The 20,216-nt window shown below is 39.4% G+C and overlaps 1 protein-coding gene and 1 pseudogene across 3 annotated transcripts in view; one reads left to right on the top strand and one right to left on the bottom strand.

Annotated features, from left to right (window-relative positions):
• The window catches only part of DRD2 (dopamine receptor D2), a 794,711-nt gene that overhangs the window by 221,916 nt on the left and 552,579 nt on the right, over nt 1-20,216 (top strand). The window lies entirely within an intron of this gene.
• On the bottom strand, nt 10,315-12,069 carry LOC141109873 (centrosomal protein of 83 kDa pseudogene; annotated as a pseudogene).

Below are 20,216 nucleotides of genomic sequence, written 5' to 3'. Positions count from 1 at the left end.
TCATTACTTTCACTGTATCCTTGCCTCCAACCACCCATCCCTCCAAGCAGCAAACAATTACTTGTAGAAACCTTCGCCACTTTAACCCTTCTCTTCTCTATTCTGCTACTGACCACCTATATGACATAATCTCTCCCCTGTCCTGTCCTGACCTGGCAACCTCTGTCTACAACAGTTCACTCTCATCATCACTAGATGCACTTTCTCCTCTAACCACACGCAGAATCAGGCCCCGACCGTTACAACCCTGGCAAACTGACAACACTAGAAATCTCAAGAGACATTGCCGTGCTCTTGAACGTCTGTGGCGTAAAACCAAATTCCTGCAAGACTTCACCCTATATAAATCTGCCCTTCTAAAATACAATTCATGCCTCCATGCTGCCAAACAAGCCTACTTTGTCTCTCTTATTATTTCCTTGTCATCCAGTCCCCGTCGGCTCTTCTCAACCTTTAACTCTCTGTTTCGTCCACCACCCCCTCTACCCACTAACTCACTCACTGCCCAAGAGATTGTCAATCGCTTCAAAGACAAGATCGATGCAATTCGTGAGGACATCTCCATTGTGCGTACGTCTTCCCCACCCAACATACCTTGCCTAGCAGCACATTCAACACTTTCCTCTTTTGAATTGGCTACTATGGAAGAGGTTACAAAAATTTTCTCAGATGCCCACCTAACCAATTGTCCTTTGGATCCTGTTCCCTCACAACTACTACGGTCACCCTCTTCTTCTATCCTATGCTCCCTCACTCACATCTTCAATCTCTCCCTCTCTAGTGGCATCTTCCCCTCCCCTCTAAAACATGCGCAGATCACTCCCATTCTTAAAAAGGACCCTACCGACCTGAACAACTTAAGACCCATCTCATTGCTCCCATTCACCTCTAAACTTCTAGAACGCTTAGTCTACAACCATCTTAGCTCCTACCTCAATGAAATTAACCTTCTTGACCCCTTACAGTCTGGCTTTCACTCGCAGCACTCCATGGAAACTGCCTTACTAAAACTCACTAACGATTTACTAACTGCTAAAACCAACAGCCAGTACTCCATACTCCTACTACTTGACCTCTCTGCGGCCTTTGATACTGTTGACCACCCACTCCTTCCCAATAAGCTACATTCCCTTGGCCTCCGAGATTCTGCTCTATCCTGGTTCTCTGCCTATTTATCACAGCGCTCCTTCAGTGTCACCTACAACTCTGTCTCCTCCTCTCCATTGCCCCTTTCTGTGGGGGTCCCCCAAGGCTCGGTTCTTGGACCCCTTCTCTTCTCTATCTACCCCTCCTCCCTCGGTCACTTAATAACTGCCCATGGCCTCCAATACCACTTATACGCCGATGACACCCAAATCTATCTGTCTACTCCTCACCTCACTCCTTCAGTCTCCTCTCGCATTACTAACTTACTAATTGACATATCGGCATGGATGTCACACCACTTCCTTAAACTAAATCTCTCTAAAACTGAGCTATTAATATTCCCCCCTGCCCGTGCACCCCTCCATGACTTTTCCATCAAAATCAACAATGCAACCATCAGTCCCTCCCCTTACACCAGGGTACTAGGTGTAATCCTAGACTCTGACTTGTCATTTCAGCCTCAAATCCAATCATTGTTAAAAGTTTGTAGAATTCACCTCCGTAACATCTCTAAAATTCGCCCCTTTTTAACAAATGAAACCACCAAGCTCCTTATTCACTCACTTGTTATCTCTCGCCTTGACTATTGCAACTCCCTTCTCATTGGCTTACCTCTCCATAGGCTATCCCCTCTTCAGTCTATCATGAATGCTGCTGCCAGACTTATCCACCTTACCAACCGCTCAGTGTCTGCCAACCCTCTACTCCAATCCCTACACTGGCTCCCAATCACCCAGCGAATTAATTTCAAAATACTAACCACAACATACATACCATTCACAACTCTGCCCCGAGCTACATCGCTAATCTTGTCTCCAAATATCATCAAACTCGACCTCTCCGCTCCTCTCAAGACCTCCTGCTTTCAAGCTCTCTCATCTCCTCCTCCCATGCTCGTCTCCAGGATTTCTCCAGAGCCTCTCCCATCCTCTGGAACTCGCTACCTCCATCTATCCGGCTATCCCCTACTCTTGCTACCTTCAGGCTATCCCTGAAAACTCATCTCTTCAGGAAAGCCTATCACGTCTCCAACTAACCTCCTACCACTTCCACCAGCTCATTCCCCACAGTTACAACCTTTTGTACCACCTGCCCCACCCTGTTAGATTGTAAGCTCTTCTGAGCAGGGCCCTCTTAATCCTCTTGTATTTTATTGTACTTTAACTGTATTGTCTCCCTTTTATATTATAAAGCGCTGCGTAAACTGTTGGTGCTATATAAATCCTGAATAATAATAATATATAAAAAATGAGCAATTAATGGAAATCAAAAAGTCAGAAAATCGGCACACCGGAAATTTAGCACAAGGTTCACAATAATAAAATCAATAATCACTAATGAAGCAGTTTAAGTCAAAGTCTATGTTTAACCCATTGGGCACTAATGTATTCATTTTGTGAATCCACTGGGATTCTTTTTGACTCAAGCTTCTAATTTTATGGTTGCCCCTCCATGATTTATGGTAGCGATCTATACCCCAAAAGGTCATTTCCGCCGGGTTACTGTTATGAACCTCGGCAAAATGCCTGGATACATTATGTTTAGGGAATTTTTTTATTATGTTTTGAACATGCTCTTTGACTCTGATTTTTAAAGCTCTTTTTGTTCGTCCTATATACTGTAAATTGCAAGAGCATTGTAGGACATACATGACCCCCTCCGTATGGCAGCTAATGAAGTCTTTAATGGGATGTGTATGTCCGGTGCTTGTTGCCAAAAAAATCAGTTTTTTTACTTTGGAATTTTCTCGAGTGTTGGCATGCAAAGCAATATTTACATGGAAAAAAACCTTTTCCATTAAAAAAAGAGAACGAGTTAGTGGAAGGAGGATCCACTACATTTTTAACAATAAGGTCACGTAGTGTAGTGGCTCGTTTGTATATGATTAGTGGTCTATCTGGTAGGATACTCTGAAGATGTTTGTCCTCTCTCAGGATATGCCAGTACCTTTTTAATATTTTTCAATATCTTTATGTTGTACGTTAAAGTCTAGAATTAACGCCGGAGCCTCTAACATTGTTGATGGGTTTTTTTGGGTATGTATCATGGCCATCCTGTCTAGAGATTGAACTGATAAAATTTGTTGATTAATAAATTCTGAATCATACCCTTTCTCCATAAATCTCTTACCAATTAGGTCAGCTTGTGTCTTAAAGTCGGAGCCCTTCATGCAGTTGCGTCTGATTCTAATTAGCTGCCCTTTCGGTATGTTAAAAAGCCATGGTTTATGATGGCAACTAGTAATAGGTAGATAACTATTTCTTGTCACTTCTTTGAAGTGTGTTTTCGTGATAAGTTGGTTATTCTCAATGCTAATATCTAGATCCAAAAATTGGATCTGTTTAGCATAAATTTTCCAGGTGAGAATGATATTTCTATCATTCTGATTTAATCCAGTCAAAAATTGTTCCAGTGAATCTCTGTCCCTATTCCATACAATTAAAATGTTGTCAATGAATTTTTTATACAATTCTAATTGGCAGGGAGTGTTGTGTACCGCTTCCTCTTCCCATTGAGCCATGAAAGCATTGGCCACACTGGGAGCATATTTGGCTCCCATAGCGATGCCTGTGATCTATTTATAGAATTCTTATTGGTGCCAGAAATAATTGTTTTTAAGGGTTGGATAAAATTGTCAATATATTGACCTAGTTTTGATGTTAGTGAATTTATGCCGTTAACAATGGGTCTTCCTGGTGGATTCTATTCCAGACACACCAGTACTCCCCTTCCCTGACCCTGACCCTGACATTCTTGTACTCCTAAAAGGGCCTGTGGGACCCTGGTATGATCTGAAAAGACAGTCTGCAACAAAGCTGGAATATGTAATTGCTGTGCCTTTTGTTTAGTTGTCCCATTTCAGAGGTATCCACTATCCAATAGCATGGTAATCAATTCAGATCATCTGTGTCCCTTACAGGCAAAGTGATCAGCCAGATAATTGCAACAATTTATTTGTTTTGTACACACTCAGCTCTTGTAACTTAAGCAGCATCCCAATCACACTTGTGCACCATCTTCCAACATGATTTTTGGAAATAATGCAAATTCTGCTGTGGTCCTGTGTAGCTATGCCAGGTCTAAAGGCTCTCATAATAGCCCTCATTACTTAAAGAAGCATAGTGCCCGGATGGTGATAACATCAGAATGTTTCATCTAACATACTCTAGCTCCTTCAAAGCACATGTAAATTGCAATTATTTTTTCTGTTTGCAGCTTCCATCAGTGAATAAATGGCAGTAGTTCAGTCTGGTCTCTTTGATTTACAGATATACCTAGATAAAAAGACAGACTAATCAGAATTATAACTCTACTGTTATAGATAAAAAAAATTGAAATGTATATTTTAGCCAAATTGATTCGGCAGATACAGTATAGTGCAGATACAGTATAGTGCAGTGAAAAAAAAATCTGAGTTTTAATCGGCAGTTCTATAAAAACATAAATAGCTGTTGAATAATGAAAAAAATTAAATTTTGGTAAAAATAAATTACAAAATAGCTTTATTCATTAGTATATTTCATATTGTAATCTTTAAAAGATTGAGACAACATATAACAGATAACAATTATTGCTGATTATATCCTGATATATATCCTGATAGGATATATGATGTTGTAGCTGTTGCAGATGTTTTAAAACAAAATAAGATAACCAATAAGTCATATTTTTTACATTTAGTTTTCTGTTGTGGTAGAATCAGATTCAGATGCTAAAAAATCTTATGAACACCCATAATACTTGACCTCCAAAAGATTTTACCTTCTTCGTGACCAGAGCATTTTTTGCTATTCAGCACTGTGCTGCTTTAACTGCCAATTGCTTGGTCACTCAAATTAAATTTCTACAATGTTTTCACACAAATATAGCTTTCTTTTAGTGATATTTATTCACCACTGGGTTATTTATTTTCTGTTATATAAACATAAAAAATACAGAAAATATTGAAAAAATGAAAAAAAATGTGTTTTCTTAGTTTCTGTTATAAAATTTGGCAAATAAATAATCTTTCTTCATACATGTAAGCCAAAATGTATTCTGCATATGTATACAGTATATATATATATATATATATATATATATATATATATATATATCTATAAATATATCTATAGATATCTATATCTGTATCTCACAAAATCTCACAAAAGTGAGTACACCCCTCACATTTTTGTAAATATTTTATTATATCTTTTAATGTTACAACACTGAAGAAATTACACTTTGCTACAATGTAAAGTAGTGAGTGTACAGCTTGTATAACAGTGTAAATTTACTGTCCCCTCAAAATAACTCAACACACAGCCATTAATGTCTAAACCACTGGCAACAAAGTGAGTATACCCCTAAGTGAAAATGTCCAAATTGGGCCCAAAGTGTCAATATTTTGTGTGGCTACCATTATTTTCCAGCACTGCCTAACCCTCTTGAGCATGGAGTTCACCTGAACTTCACAGGTTTCCACTGGAGTCCTCTTCCACTCCTCTATGATGACATCATGGATCTGGTGGAAGAGACCTTGCACTCTTCCACCTTCCATTTGAGGATGCCCCACAAATGCTCAATAGGGTTTAGGTCTGGAGACATGCTTGGCCAGTCCATCACCTTACTCTCAGCTTCTTTAGCAAGGCAGTGGTTGTCTTGGAGGTGTGTTTGGGGTTGTTATCATGTTACATAGTTACATAGTTACATAGTAGGTGAGGTTGAAAAAAGACACACGTCCATCAAGTCCAACCTATGTGTGTGATTATGTGTCAGTATTACCTTACATATCCCTGTATGTTGCGGTCATTCAGGTGATTATCTAATAGTTTCTTGAAGCTATCAATGCTCCCCGCTGAGACCACCGCCTGTGGAAGGGAATTCCACATCCTTACTGCTCTTACAGTAAAGAACCCTCTACGTGGTTTAAGGTTAAACCTCTTTTCTTCTAATTGTAATGAGTGGCCCCGAGTCTTATTAAACTCTCTTCTGCGAAAACGTTTTATCCCTATTGTGGGGTCACCAGTACAGTATTTGTAAATTGAAATCATATCCCCTCTCAAGCGTCTCTTCTCCAGAGAGAATAAGTTCAACGCTCGCAACCTTTCCTCATAACTAAGATCCTCCAGACCCTTTATTAGCTTTGTTGCCCTTCTTTGTACTCGCTCCATTTCCAGTACATCCTTCCTGAGGACTGGTGCCCAGAACTGGACAGCATACTCCAGGTGCGGCCGGACCAGAGTCTTGTAGAGCGGGATAATTATCGTTTTATCTCTGGAGTTGATCCCCCTTTTAATACATGCCAATATTCTGTTTGCCTTATTAGCAGCAGCTTGGCATTGCATGCCATTGCTGAGCCTATCATCTACTACGACCCCCAGGTCCTTTTCATATTTTTGCCACCCAAATGCATTATTTTACATTTTTCTACATTGAACCTCATTTGCCATGTAGTCGCCCACCCCATTAATTTGTTCAGGTCTTTTTGCAAGGTTTCCACATCCTGCGGGGAAGTTATTGCCCTGCTTAGCTTAGTATCGTCTGCAAATACAGAGATTGAACTGTTTATCCCATCCTCCAGATCGTTTATAAACAAATTAAATAGGATTGGTCCCAGCACAGAACCCTGGGGAACCCCACTACCCACCCCTGACCATTCTGAGTACTCCCCATTTATCACCACCCTCTGAACACGCCCTTGTAGCCAGTTTTCAATCCAAGTACTCACCCTATGGTCTATGTCAACGGACCCTATTTTGTACAGTAAACGTTTATGGGGAACTGTGTCAAATGCTTTTGCAAAATCCAGATACACCACGTCTACGGGCCTTCCTTTATCTAGATGACAACTCACCTCCTCATAGAAGGTTAATAGATTGGTTTGGCAAGAACGATTCTTCATGAATCCATGCTGATTACTGCTAGTGATATCGTTCTTATTACTAAAATCTTGTATATAGTCCCTTATCATCCCCTCCAAGATTTTACATACTATTGATGTTAGGCTAACTGGTCTGTAATTCCCAGGGATGTTTTTTGGGCCCTTTTTAAATATTGGTGCTACATTGGCTTTTCTCCAATCAGCTGGTACCATTCCAGTCAATAGACTGCCTGTAAAAATTAGGAACAACGGTCTGGCAATCACCTGACTGAGTTCCCTAAGTACCCTCGGATGCAAGCCATCTGGTCCCGGTGATTTATTAATGTTAAGTTTCTCAAGTCTAATTTTAATTCCGTCCTCTGTTAACCATGGAGGAGCTTCCTGTGTTGTGTCATGAGGATAAACACTGCAGTTTTGGTTACTGATGCCCCCCGATTCACTCGTGAAGACTGAGGAGAAGAATAAATTCAATACCTTTGCCATCTCCCCATCCTTTGTAACCAGATGTCCTTCCTCATTCTTTATGGGGCCAATATGGTCTGTCCTCCCTTTTTTACTGTTTACATACTTAAAGAATTTCTTGGGATTTTTTTTGCTCTCCTCCGCTATGTGTCTTTCATGTTCTATCTTAGCCGTCCTAATTGCACCCTTACATTTCTTATTGCATTCTTTATAAAGTCTGAATGCTGAGGATGATCCCTCAACATTGTATTTTTTGAAGGCCTTCTCCTTTGCTTTTATATGCATTTTTACATTGGAGTTAAGCCATCCAGGATTTTTGTTCGCTCTTTTAAATTTATTACCCAATGGGATACATTGGCTAATGCCCTTATTTAATATGCTCTTAAAGCAAACCCATCTCTCCTCCGTATTCTTTGTTCCTAATATTTTATCCCAATTTATGCCTTTTAGCAAGGTTTGTAGTTTAGGGAAGTTGGCGCTTTTGAAATTCAGTGTCTTTGTATTCCCTTTATGTTTCCTATTTGTGTGATTTATACTGAAACTAATTGACCTGTGATCACTGTTACCTAAATTGCCCCCTATTTCCACATCTGTGATCAGGTCTGTATTGTTGGTAATCAGTAGATCGAGTAATGTTTTATTTCTAGTTGGTGCGTCTACCATCTGACCCATAAAATTGTCCTGCAAGACATTAAGGAACTGGCGAGCCTTAAATGAATGCGCGGTTCCCTCCGCCCAGTCTATGTCTGGATAATTAAAATCCCCCATTATGACAACACTTCCCATCCTTGCTGCTAATCCAATTTGTGATAGGAGATCCGTCTCCACTTCCTCCTTCAGGTTAGGGGGCCTATAGCATATGTTGCAATACTGCCCTCCGGTCCAGTCTCCGAATGGAAGAGATCATGCTCTGCTTCAGTATGTCACAGTACATGTTGGCATTCATGGTTCCCTTAATGAACTGTATCTCCCCAGTGCCGGAAACACTCATGTAGCCCCAGAGCATGAGACTCCTATGACCATTCTTGACTGTAGGTAAGACACTTGTCTTTGTACTCCTCACCTGGTTGCCGCCATACACGCTTGACACCATCTGAACCAAATAAGTTTATCTTGGTCTCATCAGACCACAGAACATGGTTCTGTGAAATCCATGTCCTTAGCCTGCTTGTCTTCAGCAAACTGTTTGCGGGCTTTCTTTTGCATCATCTTTAGAAGAGGCTTCCTTCTGGGACGACAGCCATGCAGACCAATTTCATGCAGTGTGCGGCGTATAGTCTAAACACTGACAGGGTGACCCCCCACCACTTCAAGCTCTGCAGCAATACTGGCAGCACTCATATGTCTATTTCTCAAAGACAACCTCTGGATATGATGCTGAGCACATGCACTCAACCTTTTTGATCAACCGTGGCAAAGCCTGTTCTGAGTGGAACCTTTCCTGTTAAATGTACAATGAAATTATCATATAGAATCATATCAAATTTATGAACTGTAAAGTGCTCTGTGCCTTAAGAAAAGTACCTTTAAAAAAAAAAAAAAAAGAAAAAAAAGTGCTCTGTGCCTTGTAATTCATTTGCCACTACTGTTTAAACATATTATAAAGTCCATAAACAACATAAGTCCATTGTTTTTGAAAAGTGCTCAGTGCTTCAAATTTCAAACTTTCTTCCATGAGCTGTGTGAAAACACTCGGTGCTGCCCTCCTATGTTTCCACACTCACCAGAACATGAAAGTGCAAGTGCTTTGTATGCAAAACCAGTGGCCTTTCTTGGACTGTCTCCACTGCCTTCTTTTTGGAGTGAATGGATGCCTCTCAGTTATACTCTGTCATGCGTGCATGTGTGGGGAGGTAAAAACCAAACAAACCAAGCAAAACTCCATAGCATAATTCTGTTTTTTTTTTAAATGCATAAAAACAGTAGAAAATTACTCACATTGGACAAACGCTCGCATTACACAGGCTATGATAGCATGCAATAGTGTCCCCGACATGTATTACTCATTTGCGCTCCATTTTCTGTAAGTATGTAAGCAGAAGTGATGTCAGCAAGCCATGCCCAACACATTTCATCATAATGATGTCATTAGGAGCTGCCTTTATTTTTTTATTTTTTTTTTAAACAACAAGGGCAGTGGATTTAATATTAGTACAAAACATTAGTACAAAAATTAACATTAAAGAATTCATGGCACAATACAGAGCTGCAATATTACATTTCAAAATCAAACTAAACATATCAGAAAAATCAAATCCTAATATTTTATACAGTGCAAATATTTCATATTCTTGACTTACAGTAAAAAAGAAAATAGTGGAAAGCACATAAAAAAAATTCAGATAAACATAATTCACACTGGTGATAATAAAGTATATTTGATAATCAAAGAACATGACAGATGAATGTGTACAGCAGCTTATTGGAGCTAAACATATCTGAGATATTTCTGATTTGAGATAGGGCAGCACAAAGATAGCTCTTCTTTCCCAAATGCAGAATGCACCCCAGAATCCAAACTGCAACCATTGCAAATAAAAAAATAAATAATAAATAAAGAAACTCATTTAGTGGCAGTTCACAGCAGAGGCAGCTCCGTTCAGTTCTGTGCGCTTTCCTTCTGCACCAAAAATGCACGCACAGCGCCCCAATGCACTCCAATGTCTCCAGTCCACACCATGCAGCCAGCCTCCGGTGCAAAGACCGAATGGAAACTGACTGCATGGCATGAACCAGAGCCACCAGAACACACAGAAAACACCGTGCATGCACTCCATGCAGAAAAAAAGCTCACAGAACTGCATCTGATGTGAACTGGCCCTTAGGGTGGAGTTATCCGAAAGCTAACCCGAGCCGCTATTCTCCTCCTCTTCTGTTCTCCTGCATTTAAGTCCTGAGTCTCCAATCTTACTGCGCTCTGCAGGTGGAGCAAGTTCTTCTAACTGCCTCATCTGTGCAATTTCCAATACCTCAAGTCTATTTCGAAGCATAAAAAACTCTCTTTGATGCTGCTCCTCCTGAACACTATGCACAGAAAACCCAGCACCTGGAACCATTGTGGAAGACAGGTAACTAGCTGGATTCAGAAAGCCAGATGGGGCTGGATGTCGCTGGATGTCCTTTAACCTTTTCTGAAAACGTACATACTCTTCTTGGGGAATGTTTTGTCTATTTAATACAGATTTTTCCATCTCCAATTTTTCTTTTTTTGCCTCCAAAATTTCTATCCTTTCTTGCAGTCTTTTACACTTGTTTATGTTTTTTCTCTTTTTCTGAGCTACAGTTGCTCTTTGCAATTTGTCTTTTAATTCCTTGTATTTTTCTTCTAGATGAGACAGGTTCTCCTGTAGTTTATGTTTTTCCTGTAGCCACTCAATTCTATTCCCCTCAAGTTCTTTTTCTGCATCATGCTGGGCTTTTTCTGCTTGGCTTCTAGCGTTGAGATTTTCCTGTTGGATATGTTCTACCTTTTCCCTCAGTTTATCATTAGCACGCAGCAAGTTATTTTCAGACTCTGATAAAGATGCTATCTGAATGTGTAAGTCCTTCATTTCTCGTTTGAGCTCTGCTACATCATGGACTTCTTTCTTTATCTATTCTACATAGGACATCTGTTGCTGGAGTTTAGATCTTAAATTCTGAAATTCTTTTCTGGCAGATTCCTCTGCTATCTGAGCAATATGAACCTTTTCTTTGAGTTGACTTATTTCCGTGTGGTTATGTTGGTTCTGATCTTCTTTATACTTCTCCAGTTCAGCTACTCTGTTTTCTAGTTCCAGTCTTTCAGCCAGGATTGTTGCAGTTTCTTGTAGGACTGCTTCTTTGGTAGCTTGCACTCTATGTATTAATTCACGCTCTCTCTCAGCCAGGAGCTCCTTTTTGCGTTCTAGAGTTGCTTTCAGAATCCCATTTTCTGTTTCTAATTCTTCGAGCTGACTTTGAATGTTGTCTTTATCTTTTTCAGTTTCATTCTTAACTCTGGCAGCTTTTAATTTTATGTTGGTACTTTCAATGTTGTAGAAATGCTTTAGTTTATCAACTTTGCTAGTGAGTGTATGAACCTTTCTCTCAGCTTCCAGCAGTTTCTTATTTAAAATGTTGTTTTGTTCTGTAGTTGACTGAAGCTCATTTTCCAGCCATTTAAGGCTCAGCTTCAAAGACTGCTTCTCTGCCTCAAGGGATCGGATAGTTGCCTGGGTCTCACTAAACAGCTGCTTTTGTGATCTCTGTATATTTTCAGCTTGTGATCCATGGTGGTCTCTTGCTGCTTGAATTTCTGTCACCTCAGCTCTTAAATCTTTTATAGTTTGGCACAATTTGACTTTTTCTTCTAAAAGAGCTTCCACACGTTTACTATCTCTTGTGGGATCAATGCTGATTATGAACCTCCTTTTTATCTTTTTCCAGCTGTGAGATCTCGGCTTCATACTTGATCTACTGCTCTGCCAAAACACAAGTCTGCTCTTCTTTTTTTTGCTCACTCTGAGCTGCAAGAATACTTGTTTCATAAGTCTGTTGAAGTTTCTGCAATATTTTTCAGCATCGTCAACCACTTTTTGACAATGTTTTTGCATAGGAGCGGCCTTTTTTGATGTCATTGTGACAAAACACGTTGGTAGGGGCTTGCTGAATGTCACTTCTGCTTACGTACTTATGGCAAATGAAACGCAGAGGAGTAATACATGCCGGGGACTAAACAGCTGCTTTTGTGATCTCTGTATATTTTCAGCTTGTGAACCATGGTGGTCTCTTGCTGCTTGAATTTCTGTCACCTCAGCTCTTAAATCTTTTATAGTTTGGCACAATTTGACTTTTTCTGCTAAAAGAGCTTCCACATGTTTACTATCTCTTGTGGGATCAATGCTGATTATCTGATTATGAACCTCCTTTTTATCTTTTTCCAGTTGTGAGATCTCGGCTTCATACTTGATCTTCTGCTCTGCCAAAACACACGTCCGCTCTTCTTTTTTTTTGCTCACTCTGAGCTGCAAGAATACTTGTTTCATAAGTCTGTTGAAGTTTCTGCAATATTTTTCAGCATCTTCAACCACTCTTTGACAATGTTTTTGCATAGGAGCGGCCTTTATTGATGTCATTGTGACAAAACACATTGGTAGGGGCTTGCTGAATGTCACTTCTGCTTACGTATTAATGGCAAATGAAACGCAGGGGAGTAATACATGCCGGGGACACTATTGCATGCCATCATGGCTTGTGTAAACCAAGCATTTGTCCAATATGAGTACATTTAAACGTGATTGAGGTTACCCTATAGGGTTGATCATTTGTGCAGGCAGCTACATATGCAACTAAAACTCTAATACCTGAGCGTGGCGGTAATCTTGTATTTTTATCAACGCTCTATAGAATGTATACTGAGCTGTGCTAAACCATTGAAGTAGGGACCACCCATGCTGGGGAGGTCAAATCTAACTTTCCATAGATTTAAATGGGGGTTTACACCTAAATTAGAGATGCTAGTAAGTACCTAGGGGTGATCAGCTCTTGAAAGCTCTTTACTAACGATCAAATTATGGTATGATCGCATCAAAAGCAGTATTTTTCGGATCATGTGTACAGGCCATAAGATAGCACAGTTTTGAATCGTTATTCTGATTTGAATAATCAACAAGTTCCCTAAAAACAGCCAGCTAAGTAGTTTGTAGCCAACTACAGACATGATAATCATCTCATGTACAGTATATGGATTCCTAAAACTGATCATGTGTTTAAGAATAACTATTTTAAGCTTGGGCCAATCCAAAATCATCTTCCCACAAAACATAGAGGCTTTTAGATACTTTTGTGCAATTACTCAGAGGTAGTCAAAATAATTGTTAGTATGTTGTATATACTATATACCTTTTCCTGATTTATTCAAGTAGGAAATAGTTTTGTGGTTTCAAAGAAAATTTTTATATTAAATGATAACACATATGTTCCAGTTTCATTTTACAGACATCAATTAGTACATTCAGAATCTTATTTCCTACAGATAATGCAGTTCAGCATATATTCTTGTCACAGTACCAGTATGCTGGGATGAATGACTCCAGTGTGTATTCATGTGATTGTCTGCAAAAGAGGAAAATTAAGTAGGGAGCACTTACAAGGTGAGTATCAGTGGTTTGGGGTAATAGAACCTTTTGTATTTTTCTAGAAATATAAGCAACACACTTTAAAATTATGCTGTTGTATAGTCTTGTTTTCTATTTTTATAACAGTAGCTATTAAGCAGTGCTTAAATTAACAGTAATGCCGCATACACACGATCGCACATTCCGACAACAAAATCCATGTTTTTTTTTCCGACGGATGTTGGCTCAAACTTGTCTTGCATACACACGGTCACACAAATCTTGTCGGAAATTCCGATCGTCAAGAACGCGGTGACGTACAACACGTACGACGAGCCGAGAAAAAGTTCAATAGCCAGTGCGGCTCTTCTGCTTGATTCCGAGCATGTGTGGAATGTTGTGCGTCGGAATTGTGTACACACAATCGGAATTTCTGACAACGGATTTTGTTGTCGTAAAATTTGAGATCCAGATCTCAAATTTTGTTTGTCGGAAATTCCAACGAAAAATGTCCGATGGAGCCTACTCACGGTCGGAATTTCCGACAACAAGCTCCCATTGAATGTTTCCCGTCGGAAAATCAGACCGCGTGTAGGAGGCATAACAGTGACACATTCATGCAGAAACAAGAGATGTGAGACGTGTTCACATTTTCTGTGCACAGATCAAATATAAATATGCATCATCAAATATTGTATACATGACATGAAACACCCCTAAAGAAACATCCACATAGGTAAAGCTAAACTGAAACAGCACAAAAGGCTGAACCATCATCTGTTTGAAATAAATGAAAATGTGGCAGAACTTCTCCAAAGCACATCGCTACAAAGAACCCATGAAATATTTATACTGAAATACCTTTTTATATGTGAATGGAAGAGGAAAACTTAAAGGCTAAGCTCACCTTTAAATAAAAAATAATAAAAGCACATATTAGTGCACATATAAAAATGTGCATTTATTATTTCTTAAAACAGGAGCCTGCAAAATATTGCAACCGTGATCAACAGATCGTAAGTGCAATGTCAGGCACACACTGCCTACAGCTCTGTGCCCATACCTCTGTAGGGGATGTCATTTTTTAAAGCTGTAGGAAGTGTAAATGAACTACGGGTGTACTGATCAGCACCATCTGTCATGGTGGCAGACAAGACTTATCATTTTCTTCATTCACATATGCCTGTAAATGAATGACACGACTGTGTGGGCAGCCCCACACAGCCACGTCACTTTCAAAATGTACCCCTAAAATGTCAAAATGTACCCACTGTCGCAGAGGAGGGGGAGGGCACCTAGAACATGTTACATGTAATACCCTAAATACAGATGTAACATGTTCTAAAAGGTGAACTTATCCTTTAACCACATCCCACCCATAGGACGTCATATGACGTCCTTAGAATGTGGTGATATCTGAATGATGCCTGCAGCCACAGGCATCATGCAGATATCTTTGTTTTCAGCCAGCATTTCCCTGTAATGTAAAAGCCATCCTAGCGGCCCCCCGTTGCCCTCCAGTGCCTTCCAGGCTCTGCCATGTGATCAGGAAGTTGGATTACTGATCCAGTGGTGGCACCGGATTACAATAGTTTTTTCCGGAAAAGCCTAGATTGATGTTTTTTATTTTTTATCTCATGCTTTCAAGGGTAGAGGAGATATCTGGAGTCTTATTGACCCCGGGGGTCTCCATAATGAGGATGTGCCATGCCTTATTCCTATTACAAGGGATGTTTACATTTCTTGTAATAGGAATAAAAGTGCTAAAAAAAGTAAGAATCAGTGTAAAAAAATAGAATAAAATAAATATATATATAAAAAACAAAATTAAGCGCCCCTGTCCCCTCGTGCTCGCACATGGAAGTTAACACATACGTAGGTTGCGCCCGCATATGAATATGGTGCTTACACCCCACACGTGAGGTATCGCCATGATTGTTAGAGTGAGAGCAATAATTCTAGCACTAGACCTCCTTTGTAACTCTAAACAGGTAAACTGTAAAACTTTTAAAGCGTAGCCTATGTATATTTTGAGGTCTGACACCATTCCACAAGTGTGCGCAATTTTAAAGCATGACATAATAGGTATCTTTTTACTCGGTGTAACATCATCTTTCATATTATAGAAAATTGGGGTAAATATTGTGTTTTGCTATTTTTTTTTTCATTACAGTGTATTTTTTCCCAAAAAAATTGCATTTGAAAAATGACTGTGTGTCATAACAAATACCATGTGACATAACAAACTGCAATGATTGCCATTTTGTTCTCTAGGGTCTCTGCTAAAGAATACATATATAATGTTTGGGGGTTCTGAATAATTTTCTAGCAAAAATTATAATTTTTCATGTAGGAAAGGTATGCCAGAATTGGCCTGGTTGGGAACTGGTTAATTTTTGGAAATGTTGAATACAAACCTACAAGGGTGAAACTTGGGAAAGGATTTATGACACTGTATTAAAACTTTCTGCTTTGAGTATTCCAGTAGAATTAGACTTTCTGACTTTTTGTTCATTAGTCCCAATGTGCAACACTTTGAAGCTTGTTAATTTATTGTCGAATTACATGCCATCCTTTACTATTCTATTCTATTTATTTATTTCAGGTACTTATATAGCGCCGTTAATTTATGCAGCGCTTTACATATATATATATATATATATATATATATATATTATACATTCACATCAGTCCCTATACCCTCAAGGAGCTTACAATCTAAGGTCTCTATCTCACATTCATACCTATACTAGGGCCAATTTAGACAGGATCCAATTAACCTACCAGCATGTCTTTGGAGTGTGGGAGGAAACCAGAGTACCCGGAGGAAACCCACGCAGACACAGGGAGAACATGCAAACTCCAGGCAGGTAGTGTCGTGGTCGGGATTTGAACCAGTGACCCTTCTTACTGCTAGGTGAGAGTGCTACCCACTGCACCACTGTGCCGCCCATTCTATGCTATTCTATTCAGTATGCAATACCATTGTTCAGAATCTGTTATTATTTCATGTTATGACTCTTCAGTTTTTATTTGTCACACCTGAAGAAGAATCAAGTGCTTTGAACGCTTGTATTTTGAAATTTTTTTGTTAGCTACTAAAACTGTATCACTATACATTTTGCCCTCTCTACCTGTGTATTTTTTCCTGGCTAACATTGTAAATCACCATTTTTGCTTGTAACTTTCTTTAAAAGTTGACAATGTTTCTATCTCATTTTATTTTATGTTGCCCATTTTTAAAAAAATTATTGGAAAGAAAAGGGCATTTAAAGTGTAAAAAATATATATGTATCATTTAAAAGTCATGGTAATAAAACAAAAACTCATAGATGTCAACTGGGCATGAACCTTTTTAAAGTTAAATTTTTTTTGGCTTTGTACAGAGTAGGGACAAGTTATAATCTCTATCAAATCTGTGTAACAATTGGTTTTATTTTTACTCACTTCTGTATCCTTGTTGTTCTAGTGACACTTGATCTTATTTTTTTTGTACTGTGTAATGGGGACAGGCAGCAATGCAAAACAAAAAGATGTTCTTCTATCCACTTTTTCCAAAACAAAAAGTTAAACTTGAGTTTTCAAAATGTTCTTTATCATGATGTACAAAGAAACACGGCACTATTATACAATATGAGGATGGTACTGGCAGTCTCTTTAACCAATTGACCCCTTTTCATGACCAGATCATTATTTGAGATACCACAGTGTGTTATTTTACCTGACAACTGCGTGGTCAAATGAAATTTATGTAATTTTTTTCCCACAAATAGAGCTTTCTTTTGGCGGTATTTGATCATTACTTGGTTTTTTACTTGTTGCGCTATAAGTGAAACAAAAAGTCAGACAATTTTGAACAAAAAAAGCTAAATTTTTTACTTTCTGCTATAAAATATAACCAATAAAAAATATAAAATATCATCCATCCAACTCTTTACCTGGCATAACTTAAAGCGGTGCTTCAGCCCCTCTACAGAAAATTTAAAAGTCAGCAGCTACACATACTATTAGAACACTTACCTGTCCTGAAATTTAGCAATGTTGGCACCCCGCCTGATGTTTCCATCTGCTCTCGGGGGCTGCCGCCCCAATAGCCTGTAAGGGAAACTGGCAGTGAAGCCTTGCAACTTCACAGCCGATTCCCTACTGCGCATGTGCGAAGCACGCTGTGCTTTCTGAATGGCCCAGCAGTGGGGAAAGAGGAGGGGGGCAGAACTTATGATGAACCTCACTGCAGCGAGGTCCGATGGAAGTGGGGACAGGTACCTGCTCCCCCTCCCCCCGAAAGGTGTCAAATGTGGCACCAGGGAGGGGGAGGAGACAGATAAGTGGAACTTCCACTTTTGGGTTGAACTCCGCTTTAAAGTGGCTGTAAAGCTACTGTGTTCTCCTCATGGAAACCCCTAGTGTTAGATAATTTTATGTGCCCCAGTGTATGTGCTTTATAAAAAAAAGCTGTTTTATACCTTATTTCAGAACACCGCTCGGCGCTCACGTGGCTGCCCACCTCTCTCTTCTCTCAATCTGGCAGCTACAGAGGGAAGGGCTGAGAATCCCCTGCTGATGTCAGCAGGGAGGAGGAGAGGAGAGGGGTGGGCAGGCATGTGAGTGTCGAGGGACGCTCTGAAATAAGGTATAAAAATGGCATTTTTTTAAAAAGCACATACACTGGGGCACATAAGATTATCAAGCACAGAGGATTGTATGAAAATTGGCAAGTAATTTTAGCAGCAGGAAGGGAGGGGTGGGCACTGACAGCTGAGAGGCAGGGGGGGGGGGAGGACAGAGAAGAGACAGCGGATGATGGAGGCATGTAAACTGACCACGGTATCAGGGGCTCAGCAGCCATGATAAACATGGTCAGTTTACAGAGGGGAGGGCAGCATGAGGCAGGGTCAGCCAGGTATTTTAGGTGATACAAAGGGCCAAATTACACAGCACAAGCACTGTGCTGTTATTCATGCTTTAGAGGAACAGGATCCATTTTTTTAGGGTAACAACCACTTTAATCTCAATATACATAACATACCTACACAAATTAGAGGTCTTATAACCCACATACTCATTGCAGCATATCTGACTAGTACATTGAATAAGAAATCAATTGTTGCAACTAATGTCACTGAGGTAATTTTTAGGGTCAAGACACAATACTTAAATGAAAAACATTTTGCCGCTTATTCCAACACCTTAGGTACCTTTACATCACGTTGGGCTTCTTGGGTTCTACGCTTCTCAGTTGACAACTAATAGAACCCAAACATAATCCTAGTTCTAGGTGGGTTTTCAAGGTATCTCTTTGTAAAATGGTACTTAATTTTTGTTATTTTTATATTTTATATTTCTTTACTGTTCAGTATACATAAATAGTCTGTTAAGAGATTTAGACTATGTACAATTGGCAATATGAATTTTAATTATTCATATTTAATTATTTCAATGCTTTCACTTTAAGCAAAATATATGTAGATGTGGTATAATTTTTGAAACTTTTATGTAATTTGTTTGCTACTCTACTGTACATTGTATGATTTCAAATGGTCTAAGCTTCAATAAAAAAAAAATGGAATATTTTTTTTAGATCAAATTTCTTTATAAATTTAAACCAATATGTATTCTGCTACATATTTTTGGTAAAAAATCCCAATAAGTGTATATTGATTGGTTTGCACAAATGTTATAGGGGGTTATTTATGAAAGGCAAATCCACTTTGCACTACAAGTGCAAACTACAAGTGCAAAGTGCATTTGAAATTGCACTGAAAGTGCACTTGCAAGTGCAGTCTCTGTAAATCTGAGGAGTAGAGCTGAAATGAGGGTAAGACCTGCTGATTTTATTATCCAATCATGTGCAAGCTAAAATGCTGTTTTTTATTTTCCTTGCATGTCCCCATCGGATCTACAGCGACTGCACTTCCAAGTGCACTTTCAGTGCAATTTCAAGTGCACTTTGCACTTGTAGTTTGCACTTGTAGTGCAAAGTGGATTTACCTTTAGTAAATAACCCCCATAGTGTCTACAAACTATGGGCTATATAATGGAAGTTTTATTGTTTTAAATTTTTTTATACTAGTAATGGTGGCAATCAGCAACTTAGAGTGGGACTGCAATATTGCGGCGGTCAAACAGACACTAACTGATACGTTTGACACTTTGTGGGAACCAGTGACACTAATACAGTAATTAGTGCTAAAAATATGCACTGTCACTGTACTAATGACATTGGCTGTGAAGTGGTAAAACATCCAGGGTGATCAAAGGGTTAAATGTGTGCCTAACCAGTGTTTATGTATACTATGGTTGCTTTTTTTACTAAGGGATGTCAAAGATTTATTACCTGCTTTGCAGGGAAAAACATTTCATCACACCCCTGCTGACAGGTCAGATGGTGAGGAGAGATATAGGACGTAGCTCTGTAAACAAGTCAGAGCTATGTCCTGTGTCTCTCCTCGCTGATCAGCAGGTGCCAGTGGACATCCATTGGCCAGCACTGATTGACATCTGCTGTAACTAATCACAGCAGAAGCATTGCGCCGGTGCCACACGCGTGCGCCCCCTAGACAGAAGAGCAGAATCAAGTATTTATACTGTACGTGATTCTGCACAGAACGGCCGCAGTCTGTTATGCTATGGGGCAGTCGGCAAGTGTTTAACAAAATCTACAGTAT

The sequence above is a fragment of the Aquarana catesbeiana genome, linkage group LG10 (assembly GCF_042186555.1).
Source record: "Aquarana catesbeiana isolate 2022-GZ linkage group LG10, ASM4218655v1, whole genome shotgun sequence".
In the NCBI taxonomy this organism is placed as follows: Eukaryota; Metazoa; Chordata; class Amphibia; order Anura; family Ranidae; genus Aquarana; species Aquarana catesbeiana.
This window is presented reverse-complemented; position numbering and strand designations above follow the sequence as displayed.